General features: G+C 43.9%; 1 protein-coding gene across 16 annotated transcripts in view; it reads right to left on the reverse strand.

The window, feature by feature from the left end:
* The window catches only part of LOC108927499 (voltage-dependent P/Q-type calcium channel subunit alpha-1A-like), a 120138-nt gene that overhangs the window by 80642 nt on the left and 27406 nt on the right, over positions 1 to 12090 (reverse strand). The gene's annotated exons all lie outside the window — the stretch shown is intronic.

Genomic DNA, 12090 nt, shown 5'->3' on the forward strand with positions numbered 1-12090 from the left:
TTGACTTTGCAGAAGCACCATGCACAATGACACCCGTTTACCTAAACTGTACTCTAACCAGCGGTGTTGGGTTTGAATGCAGATAGTAGAAACAGTTTGTGATCATCACAATATCTGTGCCCAGAGGGATATAGTGATTAGGCCATCAATCACAAGAGCATTGAATCACTCTGTTTCAGTGAATGCAGCGGGCAAGCTGCTTTTCTTTGTATTAAATGATACCTTCCTACTACCTCTGCCTACATACTGCACTTTAGCATTTGTAATTTTTCTAATCAACATGGAGAATATGTTGTATACAGCATAAGAGGAGGTGTGCTGAGATAGGAGTTAAGGAAAACCTGGATTCTGTCAGCAAAACAGTGTCCTCACTCTTTCGGGATTATGCTCACCTGTTATTGCCTGGATGGTAGTGAGCTGTCAGCTTGTATTTATTTCTGTGTTATTCCAATCCCTTCTGTCAGTACTTGTTTATACGCAGGCTGCTGTAGCCTCACGCAGTTTCCTTCAAGATCAGTGAAGTCTATCTATCTATCTATGGGGAAATAAACTCCATTTAACAGGTGGGACATGATGCAAGTGCAGCCTGTTTTATGGGTTGATGCAGTGTGAAATAATGAAAATAGAAGTAGAAGTTGAGAGAGGCTCCTGTGACATCATTGTGCAGACAATAAGAAACAGGGACAGTGCTTCTGGATGTGGCCATGTTGCTGTGGAATGAGACTGAGAATGGAACAGGGAGGGTGGGAAAGGAAGGTGGGCACCAAAAATGGTCCAGAGGGAGGCAGGCGATGGCAGTGTGAGATGGGGGGGAGTGAGGGATTCACACTGAGAGAAGGGACAGCTGCCGGGTGCAGGCAGGAGCACTCTCTGCTGGGATACACCTGTCAATCTCTGTCCAACACACTGCGATCACACTGGAAGCAGTGGGGGCTGCTGGTGCATGTCAAATGGAGTTCAATGAGGTACGATTTAAAGTGTGGAGATAAGCATGTGTGTATTGTACAAGCACCTGTGTGTCAGGCTACATGTATTCCTGTGTATAGGTAGGTCCGTGTGTTTCAGTTCCAAGATCCAAGTAAAGTGCAGCTGTTTTACTGTTGAATAATGTACTAAGCTTTAATTTTTTTCTATCAGAAAAAAATGATGGGGGGTAAACTATAGTGTTGGGGTTAGAGCTATTGCCTTTTAATTGGACCCAGGTTTGACTCTCTCCTTCCACTGCAATATGTTTCATCAGGGATCAAGGTATTGACCCTGAACAGATACAGCAGAGATTGCCCAGCTGTATAAAGAGTACAGAATTGTAAATAGTTTAGTGTACAAACCTAATGCTGTGCACTGCCTTACAGAGAAGCATCAGCTAAATGGAGACATAATAATAATGTTAGATGTATAAGGTACTCGTGAAAAAAATAATTAAATAAATTACTTTTCTACTGCTTAAGTTTCTGTAAACACTTAAAACAACAACAAAAATATTCTCAAAATACTGAATTCCTCAAAATGGCCACATTTCACCTTAATAACTTCACAAACATTAAGCATTCGATTAAACAACACATTCACTCGAACCTTTGGCTAGGACAGGTATTGCATTACATTTATTGTGCATGCATATGTGTGCATCCAGCTTGTAAGTGTGTGGGCATATACATATAAAATTATCTTTAGTAGAATGTGCGTGTGTGTAAATCAAAGTCACAAACCTAGACTGAGGGACACTGGCTTTGCTTTGCTTTCTCAGCACAGTGCAGACAGCCAAATGCTGTTTTCAGAAACTGAATCCCATTTTCTCAGGGAACACCCCTGTATCCGCTTACGTACAGTGGGCACCTGAGTTGGCGTGAGCGTGGCTGCCTGTATGTGCATGCACATGTGAGAGACACTGTGTTCTGATACACGAATGGCACATTTTGTCTGTGTGATAGTCAAACATCTTGCTTATTGATTGAGTTACTTGGATTTTTTGACTAATGATGATGACTGATGATCAAGTCTCTCACCAGCATCACACAGCACTGTCACTTCCCGTTCATGGTATTGCCATAGCAACAGGCCATCCCTCACTCGCCCATCGTTTCCATGGTTACCAGCCTTCTCTCATTCATAACTGTTTCCTAGGCAACAAGGGCCTTGCTCGTTGATAGAATCTTAGTATTACCGTGGCAACAAGGACAGAAGGGAGGGTCCGTTTGGGTAGATTTTTTTTCTTTAAGATTTGCTGTTGTGCCACATGAAAAATAAAGACTCACTTGGAAGTCACGAGTGCCTAAACAAACACACTCTTACACATCCACCCACACAGACAGAAAGAACCCTTCTGCTCACACAAGAACAGATTCACTAGATCAAAAATAACATTTGATGAACACACACTTTTGTGCACACACTGATGTCTGGGGTGGCAGTAAAGTCATAAAACATGAACACATACCACACACATACCTGTATATTCACAATACATCTCTATTCTGACAAACAAGCATTGAGAAAAGGAAAAGCTCAAACTTGGAAACAGCTGCATTTTCATGTGTTTATGAGAATACGTCACTCTAAGTGTACGCAGATGACTGTGGGAAAATGTGCATGTGTCTGAGCGTGTGTGTGTGTGTGTGGGGAAGCAGTATGGCACTGCCATGTGTTCTCTCAGTGTGAACTCCTGTCCTCTCAGATCCCTGCTGTGCTCAGTCTCCCAGTGCACAATTCCACCTGGCCACCTGACACACGTGCTACTGTTCTTAATACTTGCAAATATACCTTTCTCTTCCACACAAGTGCACTCTTGTTCGGCCTTTCAGACTACTTCAGAAAAAGAAATCTCTCTCGTTTTGTATTAAAATGAGAACTAAGAATTGTAGTAATTTATTCTAATTTATACTAAACTATGTGTACTAATTAATTTATTGTTATAAATACAGTATGAACTCAAATATTTCACTTTAGATTTATCCAGTTGAATAAAACACTGAAGATGTACAAATATTCAGACTGCGGCATTAGGAGTCCCTAAACTGCTCTTTGACATTCTCCTCCCACTCTGGTATCTGACAAACAGGCTGTTGTCCCCCTCCTTGTCTGCAGCTCAAAGTGTATGAGGAAGTAAAATTTCAGGTTATTTATCTCCTTTCCCTCATGACTCAGTGTCTATGTTGTGACCACTGGAGGCCTGCAAGAATCAAGCCTTTGATTTCCGGCTGTTTTTGAAAACTGCTGGGTGAGTGGCAACCGGCTGGTTATTGCTTTCTTATCACACAGGCTCCTCAAGATAATGGCATACACAGAGGGTTGGAAATTCGACCCTGCAGTTCAGCTGGATGAAAAAAGTACAATGAAATTATTGTTGCGGTTATGCTTCCATTTGATATGAGACAGAGAAAGTCAGTGCTGCAAGTACATTTACATTTATTCATTTAGCAGATGCTTTTGTCCAAAGCCACGTACATCTCAGCAAAAGTACAATTTATGCATTACAAGTAAAAATACCAAGTGGCGTGCAACTATCTAAGCACCAGTTCCCTGGATGGTGATGTTATCGTGTTATCTGCAGGTTTCAGTATGACTGATGACCCTAGTATCCATACCAAAGACTCACCTTAAACACCAACAACAACTTCATTGTCAACACTACTGACAGCCCCAGTATCAACACCAGAGAGAATTACCCTTAATACCACCAAAAATTCTGCTGTCAATCAGGGTGTGATGTTGGTGTTCACTGTGAAATGTACAAAAAGTGGGGTACACACCACACACACACACAGTTTCAGAACCGCTTGTCCCACACGGGGTCACAGGGAACCGGAGCCTACCCGGTAACACAGGGCGTAAGGCCGGAGGGGGAGGGGACACACCCAGGACGGGACGCCAGTCCGTCGCAAGGCACCCCAAGCGGGACTCGAACCCCAGACCCACCGGACAGCAGGACCAAGGTCCAACCCACTGCGCCACCGCACCCCCTCAGGTACACACCAATTTAATTAAATTAATTGACATGATGCACTTTAAACTGTTCTAATGTTGAACTGCGTGATCGATGGAAAAGCCAAAGAAAGAAACTTTCTTAGGAAATGCTTAGAAATTGTGGAATTATGTTTTTAAAATGTAACTTTGAATGTTTTGCTGCATTACATATCTGTCTCTCAATATTTTTCTATTCTATTTTTTCTGACAGGCTTTTTGTGAACAGGCAAACAGGCTTACCCTTGACACCAACTCTATTCTCAACACCACTGACAGCCCTAGTGTCAACACCACAGGCAGACTTATCCTTCACACCAACGACAACATCACCGATAGGCATAGTGTCAACACTATGAAAAGCCCTAGTCTCGACATCAGTGATAGCTACATCAACACCACTGACAGCCCTGGTTTCAACACTGGTGACAAGCTACAATCTAAAACTCCTAGTTTCAGTGTGTAAACTTTTCATTTTTTGGGAACCAATAAGGAGCTGAAATTCATGATGAGGCACACTCACTACCGTCTTTTTCCCAGCTCCACCATCTGTCCACTCACTTGTCTCTGGCCCCAAGTTTTATAAGACCAGCCCGCTGAGTGTTGTCTTATCCTGTAAGTGGAAGGTCAGGATGGATGCACCAATCAGGAAAGGCCCTCCCTACCTCCCTTTTCACTGCTTCCTCTCTTTCTACTGAGCTCTCTCTTCAGGAGTCCCTGTCTGTTGGCTGGATCCTATGCTCCTCTCACCTTATGTTCCTCTATTAGCAGAGAGCACCCCACCTTTCTCTCTCTAAACATGCTGTCCCTGTGAGTAGCATTCCCTCATTGCTGATGACTTTGCTTTGTTTTACAGAGACAAGTCAAAGCAATCACTGACAAGTTCTCAGCATCACCCTGCCCAGTGATGTAAATGTGAATGTAGCATGGTGCATCTGCATGTGTGCGCTTGTGTGTGTGAGAAGGAGAGAGACAGAGGAGGAGGGTAGGATAAAGGGCACTCTCAGTTCTCATGCAAACAAACATTGTGTTTGCATATGTGTGAGAGTATTACATTTACATTTACATTTATTCATTTAGCAGATGCTTTTCTCCAAAGCATCGCACATCTCAGTGAAAATACAAATTTGTGCATTACATTAGGAGAAAGAGACATAGTTACAGACATTTGATTCTTAAGTAAACCTAGTTTGTTACTTTCCACATGATGCACCGATGTTCATCACTGGAGTAGGTGCATAAAACACAGGATAGATGAATCATGATAACCTTCCTGCTATTTTTTTTGTAAGGTACACGAACATTTAAATACAATACAGGAGTAGCAGCTGTGTAAAGGCTTATCTGGGGATGATCATAAAGTTTTCAGACCCTTCTTGAATGTAGACAGACTTTCAGCAGTTTTGAGTGAGAGGGAGAGGTAATTCCACCACAACAGAGCCAGAACCAAGAACCTCCGTGCTTTACTTTTTGTGTGTGGGACCACCAAGCGAGCAGAAGTAGGCAAGCGAAGGGGTCTGGTTGGGGTGTAGTGGTTGATCAAGTCTTGTAAATAGCTGGGAGCAGTTATATTGATGCATTTGTAGGCAATAACTAGGGTCTTGAATTTGATCCAGACAGCTATAGGAAGCCAGCGCAGGGAAATGAGTAGAGGAGATACATGGGAACGCTTTGGCAAGTCAAACACAAATCATGCAGCAGCATTCTGTATCAGCTGCAGAGGTTTGATTGCAGTAACGAGAAGGCCACATGAGAGAATTGCAGCAATCCAGACGGGATGTCACCATGGCCTGGACAAGTAATCTCAGTCTTAATCTCAGTTCTTCTTGATAACCTTGTATATGTTATTGCATTACACTAATTTCTCTTAAATGCAGGAGGAGGGAAGTGTTACAGGGGGAAAGCTTGGGTGTTAGGGGTGGGATAGTTTCAAGAAATTTCTTCAATGAGACCTGAGAAAGAAGAATTCAAACTGGGGTGATAGAGAAATGAGTAGAGGAGATACATGGGAACACTTTGGCAAGTCAAACACAACTTGTGCAGCAGCATTCTGTATCAGCTGCAGAAATTTGATGGCAGTAGCAGGAAGGCCACACAGGAAAGAGTTGCAGTAGTCCAGACAGGATGTCACCATGGCCTGAACAAGTAGTTGGGAGGAGTCAGTTGTTAGGTAGGGACAAGTCCTGTAAATATTATGTAGGATGTATCTGCAGATATGCGTGTGTGTTAAGCCCTTGCCATCATCTACACGGACATCACTGCTATGCAGTCATTCAAGTGTGACTCTCCCCTTGGCCACCTGCTGCACGCACACACACACACACGGGGAGCCGGAGCCTAACCTGGCAACACAGGGCGTAAGGCTGGAGGGGGAGGGGAGACACTTAGGATGGGACACCTGTCCATCGCAAGGTACCCCAAGCAGGACTCAAACCCCAGACCCACCGGAGAGCAGGACCCGGTCCAACCCACTGCGCCACTGCACCCCCCTTAGCCACGTGCTGGTCTCATTATATTAGATCTGCAAAGTTCCCACCTGTAGTGAAGTGTCTCTGTTAACCCAGCTGCATCAGCATGAACTGCTGACATCCTCTGGCATTTGGACCCAAGAGTTTGTGTGGTGGGTACAATATACCTGCATCTAGGTAGGTGTCAAAATAAATAAATTAACCTCATTTTACATCACATAACACCATTGCACAATGAAAATGGATTAATCAATGGAATATAATGCCAGCAATTTTATGTTTGACTTGTACCATAAACTGTGGATAGGGCAGGTTTTAGAACTCGGCACAGTGAGGCACTTCAACCTTGGCAACAAGGAGTCAAAGGGTATAGTGAACAGGAAAGCGGAGTTTGCTTTGAGTTGATTGTGCTGTTTGCAGTTTCAGTCTCCACTTCTCAGTATACAAACCAGCTCTCTCAACACAAGAGCATGGATGGACAAACACAAACCCTTCACTGGGTATGTACACTACTAGTAAATAATTTCAGTTCTTTGCTATGATTTATAACAGATCTTTACTTCTCTCTGTTTTCCACTGTGAACTCTGGGTCTACCAGTAGCACCAACTCTGACTCTAACACTGTTAAAGCTGTATCTTCTCAGGCGTTCTTAACTGCTGGAGGCATTATGCCCAGGGACAGGTGCGACTTTTCCTTGGCGAAGTCCAGAATTGTGGGATCATACATTTCCCCAGATACAACCTTTATTCAGTCATTACTCTGGTACTGCTCATTTGTGTATCGTATAATATTTAATAAAAAAAAAAAGAATTGGCGTGGGTATCGGGATTTGTCTGTTCTGTGTCTTATGCACTTACTTGAACGATGAACCTCAGTGCAGCAAGTGGTAGGGAACAATCTAGGTTTACTTGAGACTTTCATGTCTGCAGCTATGTCTCATTCTCTCAATGTAATGCAAAAATTGTACTTTTGCTGAGATGTGCGTCGCTTCGGACAAAAGCGTCTGCTAAATGAATAAATGTAAATGTTAATGTAAATGTGTAACACAGAAGCTGTGTGAGCATTTTACAGGACTGTGCACAGGGAATGTATGAGGAAGCTCTCTCTTTCTCTCGTTTTCGCTTTCCGTCAGCACTTGGCTTCTCACACGCCAACAGTGAAGTCACACACATTGACGTGGCAACAGCAGCCAGCACAGTCACGATTCCCAGCACGACCACAGGAGGCCACCTTGGAGCAATGGACAAGGACCAGAACCAGGGACAGGACTTAAAAAGCAGATTCAAAATAAGAGATTGGGGCAACAGTACAATTCCAGAACCAGGTATAGGGCTTCAGAACTAAGGAGAGGGCTTCAGAACCATGGACAGAACTCAACAGTAAGAACAAGGCTTTGGAATAACTTCAGATCTAAGGGCATGGTTCTGGACCTTGGACAGGGCTTTGAAACAAAGACAGAGCTTAAGAATTAAGGACCGGTCTCAGCACAAGATAAAGGGTTTCAGATCCAGTGACAGGACTCAGTTCCCAACAGCAGGGAGAAAGATCAAGTACAGAATCTGGGAGCACAGGGTTAATTTTTAGGGGCAGGTCAGATTACTGAGATAAGCATCATTAAAGAGTTGAGACATACGTGTGTACATGGATCAGTGTTAAAGATTATGAGACTGTAGTGTCTAAGCTCATACTCATCAGCAGTATTATATCATAGTTAATGTGTCCTCAGCTATTAAGCAGAACAGCAAACACAAACAAAATACGTGTGAGTTTGATGTGTTATTTATTGTGAGAATCAGGCGATAATCCTTTAATAAAACAATATTGGTACAAAATATTTCAATATGCCTGTGTCATTGTCTGGATGTGAGCAATGGTTGCAAGCAAAGCATCGTTGAGCCCACCTGCAAATGGCAACCAGAGGCACCAATGCTACTGCCGGAAAGACAAGAAAACAGGATGGTCTTGTATCATCCTTAAAGAACTCTGCTACGAAAAGGAATATCAGCCTAGCATGCCTAATGAGGGCATCTGAGACTGTGAGTGTTTGTCTGTGCTGGCCTGAGTATGTATTATTTTATTATGCTGGAGTGTGTACATGTGTTGTCAATCTGTGAAAATTGGGGTGAGCTATGCGTGTACCCTGTTGTGCATGAATCCCACTGAACAGTGTGTACAGTTACTGCAAGCTTATATATGTATACAAGGCGTACCTTGCTGAACTGGGAAATCAAGTTATCATACAGCAACAATGCCATCATTACCTGTAATCTTACTTAGAAGTCTTATTTAATCTAGAATGCCCAGGAGGGGTGGGCAGCCACTGGCACTTGGACCCCCAGAGGTTTTTTTTCTCCCTCGACTTTCATTTGGGAGTGTTTTCTTCCTTTCCTCCATGGCCAGTAAGCATACTTATAGCTTTATAAAAGCATTGATCATGTTATTATGTCTGTAGTCAACTGAGGGGGTGTGGTGGTGCAGTGGGCTTGGCTGGGTCCTGTTCTCTGTGGGGTCTGGGGTTTGAGTCCCACTTGGGGTGTCTTGTCCTGGGTGTGTCCCCTCCCCCTCCAGCCCTATGCCCTGTGTTGCTCGGTTAGGCTCCGGCACTCCATGACCCCACTTGGGACAAGCGGTTTCAGTCAATGTGTGTGTGTAGTCAACTGTCTTCGATGTATTTGTTTCTTTACCTTATGCCTGTATTCAAGCACTCTGTGTCACTGCCTGATAAGAGCGCTCTATAAAAACAAATTGAATTGAATATGTATATACCTATGGATGTCAGCACGTGTGTATGTGCTACTTGCTTCTGTTTGTACGAATATTTGTGTGGATATGTGTCTGTGTGTGTGTGTGTATATTTGTGCATTTGTTCATGCAGTTGGGGGGCGCGGTGGTGCAGTGGGTTGGACCGGGTCCTGCTCTCGGGTGGGTCTGGGGTTTGAGTCCCGCTTGGGGTGCCTTGCGACAGACTGGCGTCCTGTCCTGGGTGTGTCCCCTCCCCCTCCAGCCCTATGCCCTGTGTTGCCAGGCTAGGCTCTGGCTCCCCGCGACCCTGAATGGGACAAGTGGTTCAGAAAATGTGTGTGTGTGTGTGTTCATGCAGTTCATGCACATGTGCAAAAGAGGGTTCCTTCAACTTACTGCACAGCAGTGAAAAACATGAATGCAGAGCACACACACAGACAGAGTTTGTGCCCTCCACCCTCTCTGAGTCTTTCTTCCTCTTCACATTGTTGAATTGCTGATGCTGTTTTTCACAACAGTCTTCTTTTCTTGCTGTGTTGAACTACTGAGCCCAAAGGACCCAAAGGACCCGCATGTTACAATTCCTGCCCTCACGACACTAGTCCTGTGGCCTCTTTTGCTCTACATTCTCCACCACCAAGGACCGTAGTGGTCAGAAAACCAGGCAGGAGACCAAAGAGCTGGAGGTTTAGGCTGCACAAGGTAAGCTGCTATTGTACTTAAGGCACTTAATCCATACCTCTTTAATAAAACATCCTGCTGGATAAATGGATGAGGTGCTAAAAAAACATGTAACCTGTGTAAGTCACTCTGGATAAAAGTGTCTGCCAAGCAGCTTAATAATGTAATCCGTGCCTTTTCATTTAATTCTTTCCACACCTGCCTTTCCCTCTCCCCCATTTATTCCTGCTCAACTCCTGTAATCCTTCTTTTCCCACCACCTTCTCCTCCTTTCCAACTACCCTTCCTGAGTCATCTCAGCAATCCCCCTTCCTCTGCTTTGACTCACCCATCCCTCTGTCCTCTGTTCATCTCTCACTGCTTCCTTCACTTGTTACCTCACTCTCAACATGCCTCTCTCACCTGCTCCATTCATAGTGCTTCCCTGTCTTTCCTCTGTACTATATCTGCCCCTCCCCTGACTCCTTCTCTCTTTTTTCATTCTCTCCAGGAAGCAGTGGGGGATGGGGTGACATTTCGGCAGCGCCCCGGCCGGGGCTCCCCCGCAGCTCAGCTGTGATCGCATCCGTGTCTCAATGTGTTCATTAAGGCACGAGAGTGAGAGGGAAAAAGGAGCCGCTGTCATTAAACAGCGTCATACTGGCTCTGCACTGTATTTTCACTGCCGTGCCTCAAGAAGACAGTGACTGTATGTGTTTTCTTCTGAAAAACATTACACAATATAAAAAGGAAACATGCTTACCTGGGTAAATGTAGAATTTATACTGTAGTACCCTTGCAATATGGAAATATTTTCAAATATATACCTATACAGATTATTTTTAAGGGACTAGTTCTTTGATAGTACTGCATTTGTTTTTTTATTATGGAATCTTCTGAGATCTGGTGTATTTTCCTTCAGTGTGAAGCTCACTATCACATACCCAGTGTGAATGTACTATGATTAGTTACTCTATTAAATTGGCAGTTTTCAAAACCATTCACAGTACCAGGTACACTAAGTTACACATAATAATTTAGATATATGTTACTTCTTTTAGCAGATGCTTCTCTCCAAAGCATCTTCCAATAAACTCTAGGTAGTGTTATCAGCCCACTATTCACCAAGGTGACTTACACTGCTAGATACACTACTTACAATGGGTTACTCATTCATACATCAGCAGAACACACTCTCTCTGTCACTCACACACTATGGGTGACTTTTAGTCCCCAGTCCACCTGAACAGCATATCTTTGCACTGTGGAAGGAAACCATAACAGCCATAGGGGAACATGCAAACTCCGCACAGACTGAGCAGGGATCAAACCCATATCTTCTCACACCACCCTGGCACTGTGAGACAGCAGCGCTACTCACTGTGCCACCCAGACATATATACAGCCGGGTTATTTTCACTAGAGCAATTTACACTTTTTCATTTATCTAACACCTTTCTCCAAAGCAACTTACTATGTTAACCTTCTTAAAATTATTTACCCTTTTATATAGCAGCATGATTTTACTGGAGCAATTTTGGGTAAGTACCTTACTAAGCAACATCACAGGTGGAGTTCAGACTTGAACCAACAACTGTGGCAGCTCTAACCACTGTACTACCAGTTGTCATTGGTTAGTGTTAATTTAGGGCAAGTGGCTTATTCAGGAGTAAAACGGCAAAATTTGGAATTTGAACCTGGGTTGTCTGTCTGCTGGGAAACAGTTCTAACTACTACGCCTGCTGCCCAATTACATACCTGCACATACTGTATGTACACATAGCAGCATTAAACCATCCCACTGACCTTCTTAGGGATCACTGGTGAAACCCTATCCGACCACTTCTTAAGTCTTACAGCTTTTAACTCTGCTGCCCACCCCATCTGCTCCCATCTCCATGTTGCCTTCTGTGCCCCTCCATAATCACACGTGTGTTGCAGAGTCCACACTCTAGAGCAGAGGGAGAGATGGGTCTTTTGCTCTCTGGTGTTAAAACTGTTTGCTGCTGGATCCTTATATTCCTGAGAAGTGCTGATGCTTCTAAGTGCTGACTATACATGCCTGATTCTCAGTGAGCACCCCTATTGTGTGAAGCACACTGAACAAGCTGATCAGTGCTGAACTGATTAAAGGGACACCCAAGTCCCTTGGCCATCTAATTTCTATGTCCACATCACCTGCTGGGGGCAGTTTGACCTTTCCTGTCCAAACTGTGACACTGACTGCCCCTTCTATTTACCTTTTTAATACAACCTGTT

The sequence above is a fragment of the Scleropages formosus genome, chromosome 20 (assembly GCF_900964775.1).
Source record: "Scleropages formosus chromosome 20, fSclFor1.1, whole genome shotgun sequence".
In the NCBI taxonomy this organism is placed as follows: domain Eukaryota; kingdom Metazoa; phylum Chordata; class Actinopteri; order Osteoglossiformes; family Osteoglossidae; genus Scleropages; species Scleropages formosus.